The sequence below is a fragment of the Ahaetulla prasina genome, chromosome 2, assembly GCF_028640845.1.
Source record: "Ahaetulla prasina isolate Xishuangbanna chromosome 2, ASM2864084v1, whole genome shotgun sequence".
NCBI lineage: Eukaryota > Metazoa > Chordata > Lepidosauria > Squamata > Colubridae > Ahaetulla > Ahaetulla prasina.
The window spans coordinates 291,819,368-291,824,391 of record NC_080540.1 but is presented as its reverse complement, the minus strand read 5'-3'; positions in this window follow the sequence as shown (position 1 = coordinate 291,824,391).

Below are 5,024 nucleotides of genomic sequence, written 5' to 3'. Positions count from 1 at the left end.
TCGTTGGGATTTGATGGGAGGTCCTGTCGCTTAAGGACCTTTAGAAACGTCTAAACAACTGCCTGTACGGGCCTTCGTTTCTTTCTTTCTTTTTTTTCCTCGTCAGCGATCGAGATATAATTTTCCTAAATAGCACGAATACATGTGTCCCTTAATGGAGATGATGACGCTTACTTTTGTCTCCTGCTCGACGCTAACATTTTTGAACAGGCGGTTAGATGAACTCCTTTGTTATCCCTTTGATAACTATAAGTTGTGATCTATTTTCTATTACAGTAAAAAAATACATTCCTGTTGAATTTCTGCCTATCTATAGGATCCTAGATCCCAAAGGAGATGGTATACAGGAACCTCTGATGTAAACCAGGGAATGGCAGCAGGTGCTGCTCCACTTTACAAGGTTCTATCCCCATACTCTAGAAATTCATTAGAATGGAATGGAATAGAATAGAATAGAATAGAATAGAATAGAATAGAATAGAATAGAATAGAATAGAATTTATTGGCCAAGTGTGATTGGACACACAATTTGTCTTGGTGCATACGCTCTCAGTGTACATAAAAGAAGATACCTTCATCAAGGTACAACACTTACAACATTTAATGATAGTCATAGGCTACAAATTTAACACTTAATGATACAACACTTAATGATAGTCATAGGCTACAAATTTAACACTTAATGATACAACACTTAATGATAGTGTAGGAATTTAGCACCCACCCCCCTCCTAGAAGAATGAAATATTCTAGGAAATATTTTAAAAAGCAGAATATTATACCTTCCTGGATGAGAAATGGAGAAACATATTTTAAAGACAAAGGAGCTCCCTGCAACTTCCTGACCCCCCCCCCACCTTTGTCAATGGGCCATTAAAAGCCTCAGCTAAGCTCACTCATTCTCCCCACCTTTGTCAATGGGCAATTAAGGCTTCAACCAAGCTCACTCAATCCCCCCATGATTTGCAACACAATACAACTGAAACTCACCACATGGCAAGGCTCAAGCAAGCTTGAGAGACAGCCAGCAAGGCTAGCTAAGACCCCCACCCCCTGGGAGTCTGACAACCAATCAGGATACTCTTCCTGTGCCCCAGAAAGGTCAAAGCTCAGAAAAAGCATAAAACCAGGGAGCACACAGGATCTCGGCCCTTTTCTGTTCAGGAACTCAAGCCATGTGATCCTGACCACCATTAAACCATCTTTCCAAGCAGCCTCCATGTTTCCAGTGTCTTTGTCCCCACTTGGAACTGAACCCAGATGGATATTTCTTCCAACAATTGGCACCCACAGATGGGACTCCAAGCTAACCTAACCAATGGACCTGGCCCAGGTAAGCCTCCCTTGCTAGCAGCAGACCCATTGAGTCTGTGGGTAAGTTTTCCTGGACCTTGGCCATTTGGAACTAGGTTTTAAAGGGGTTTTGAGTGTTGAGCTCAAAGACTGCTTGGAAAGAAGGTGAGTACCTCTAAATTTTAATTTTAAGCATGGAAAAGTATGGGAAATATGTGTATGCCTGCATGTGTGTGAATGAGAGAGCCCTTCTCCCAATCATAGCTGGATCTTGCATCCTCTGTGCATTTCCTAACCGCAGAAAGACCAAAAGTCTGGAGAGCATGGGGGTTTTGCCAGAGCACAGGACCTTCTGTTAGGGAAGGAAGAAGTGTGTGATAGTGGGATTCCACCTAAGGAAACAGTCTGATTCCACCTCTTTGAGCAACCTCTAGCCGCACCTCTGCCTACTGCTAGCTCCACCGAGCCGTGACCGGTAGGATAGAGAAAGCAAGGGGGGGAAGCCAAACGTGGAACTTTGTGTTTATTAGGAACGGAAGCCGAGCGAGAGGAAAGTAAGTGTGAATGAAGCAATTAAGAGAGTAAAAAAAGAGAAAAAGGAGAAAAAAAAGGAAGCAGGAAATCTGCTTGGGGCCCTGGATGCCCGGAGGCTGCCAGTACTGCCTGGTATGCTAAAAAGGAAGCAGGAAGCAGTGTTGAAGAGGTGCTCGTACCTACTGGCAGGGCAGTAGGTCCTCTGGGATCACCTTTTTTGATCCAAAACGGAAGCTCCCTTAACAGGAAGGTGCTCATACTTCGACAGAAGGGAGTCGAAGTCCTTCCCAGAACCTTTTTTTTCTGAAAACTGTAGGAGGATCCACCCGGCTAAGCCAAAGTGAAAAATAAAACCTCACATCAGAGAGGGAAACATGGGAAGCAGTAGCTCGAGGGTGGAGGGAAATCCCCTGGAAAACCTGCTGGGGGCCTGGAGTGCCCGGAGGCTGCCAGTTTTACCTGGTATGCGGAAAAAGAAATTGAGGAAATTGTGTAATAAAGATGAGAATAGGAAACAAATTTGGCTAAATAAAGGTACTTAAAAGAAAAGGGAAATATATAAATAGGAATGTTTGGGTTTTTGTTTTGTTTGTTTGTTTGTTTGTCTCTTTCTCTGTCTTCTATGGAACCACGTGGTCTGTCTGTTAAGATTTGTGCCTTCCCTAATTTAACTGAGATTTATGGGAATGATCAGTGTGTGTGTAAATCTCAGAGTTTTGTTTTTCTCTTTGTCCTCCTTGTTTTTTATGTGTGTATGTCTGTCTTTGTGGGCCCTTGAGGTAATTGTAACTGTAAAATGTATCTGATCTCTAGAGACAAGAATTTTAAATTGTTAGGGAAAAAGAAAAACAAAAGGTTGAAACAATGAAAATGGGGAAGAGAGAGAGAAAAAAAAAAGGAAAGAGCCTTTTTCCTGTCTTTGTCCGGCCAACAAAATAGTAAAAAGGACTTTTCATCCTATTTCTGTTTTTTTAGCTCCTCTCTATCTTAAAGTAACAGCTCAAGTTTATAAGGAAACATTTTAAGTTCACTTACAAGATAAGTTTATGAGGAAACGTTTTAAGTTCACTTACAAGAGAAAAAAAAATTCAGTCTTGCATTTACTGTGTATTTAAATGATTTTACCTGTTCATCCTCTTCCTGAAGTATGTGAAGTTTTTTCTTTCTCATCAGTTGTGTCTCCATTTTGTTGAAACTGCATTACCTTTTAGTAACTGCAATATTGATGTGTTGTTTCTTTTCAAACTATGCCTGCAAGATATCTACCCCCCCTTTTTTAATCCTGTTACAATGCCTTTCCTGAGAAGATTACCCACAAAAGTGGGGAGGAGATCCTGTTCTAATGTCTTTCAGCCCTGAAAAGATGACTCTGCAACTGTGGAAGCAGAGCACATGGTTCCAGATGCTGCCCCCAGAGGAGACCTTCCATTTGTTGGAGCCAGGAATTGAGTTTGAATCCAGCCCCCACTGAAAGTCATCACAGCAACCAGATTGGAGCAGACCTTTCCAAACCTGACTGACCAACAAGCATGCCACCCAAAAGATATGAAAGAAAGGACCCTGAGATGTATAAGTAAAGACTAAAAGACTCTTTTCAATTCCCAGAAGACAACTGGAAAGACTATGGGGAAGGGTGGAAATTCATTGTAAGGTTTTCTGTCTTGTCTCATTTACATTGTAATCAGTCTAAAGTACTCATGTAAGGATTGTATTTGAGTGGCTACCACAGCAAGTTCTGAACACGTTAGATTTTTGTCTGGTGGGAGGGAAATATGTCCAAAATGTTTGTATTGCCTGTATTGTAAAAGTAGCTGCATACACAGGCACACACAGAGAGACACACCATTCAGAATTAGTCTATTCCCTTCACTTACCTCCACACAAGACTTTTAGGTTGATTTTTGCTCTGTGGCACTAAAAGCCCAAGGAGTCAGATCTCCCTGCTAATTCCATAGGGGAGGGCATCCCCCTCAGGCAATTCCTCTCTTGAAGAGATAGCAGAAAAAGTGATATCCAAAACCCAAGCCCTGACTATGACTCACAAATGATGCTGCCCAGTTGCCCAGTAAAGCAAGATATGTTGCACTGGTGGTCTCATGAGTAGAAGTCCCAGGGCTCATTGTGTGTAATTTAAAAAAAAAAAAGAAAGGAAAAAGCCTGGATTGCACACTGATTAACCTCAATTTGGACTGGGAAAAAATCTTGGATAGACTAAAGTAAGAGCTAGGGCAGGTTTAGTAACCAACCCTTGGAAATGGGCAGCCTGTAATTTAAAGGAAAGCCATGGCTGTGAAAATTTTGGGATGTGTGCTTGCTTGACCTGACTGGAAGCTCTCAGAAAGTGATATCTAACTGCTGAAATTAATTGGCATAGAAAATTGGATACTGTAAAATTCTTACCAGAACTTTTCCCCTGGCTGCTAGACCTTCATGGTTGAAAGCTTTTGGGAGCCACTGAAGGAATCTTTTTTTCTGTTGTCTCTATCAATGGCTTCCTTTGCATCAGGAAAATTAAAAGCACCCACTGATTTGATCGATTTTAATTCTTGCCAAGAGCATGTTTCAAAACTCACGTTTTGAAAAAAAAAAAAGTAGGGATTGTAGGAATTTAGCACCCACCCCTCCTAGAAGAATGAAATATTCTAGGAAATATTTTAAAAGCAGAATATTATACCTTCCTGGATGAGAAATGGAGAAACATATTTTAAAGACAAAGGAGCTCCCTGCAACTTCCTGACCCCCCCCCCACCTTTGTCAATGGGCCATTAAAAGCCTCAGCTAAGCTCACTCATTCTCCCCACCTTTGTCAATGGGCAATTAAGGCTTCAACCAAGCTCACTCATTGCCCCATTCAGCCTTATTGCACACACAACTCCCCCATTAAGGAGGAAAGCAGCTCCCACTCCTTGCCAATGTCACAAGGGGAGGAAAAATCGCCTGTTGGTCTCCTTCCTTCCGTACCTCGACACCCCAGGCAGTCCCTCCTTGCTGCTCAGAAAAGCCCTGCAGAAGGAGCCCTTCGGGAGACCATACGGAGACTGGAGGCAACACTTCCCCCCTCTTTCACACCATTGGTACCGTCCCCGCCATTGGGGACGCGTCCGATTGGACTGTCCTATTACCATATGCAGGAGGAACAAGAAAAGCCTTCTCTCTCTATGACCCGTCGTTGGGATTTGATGGGAGGTCCTGTCGCT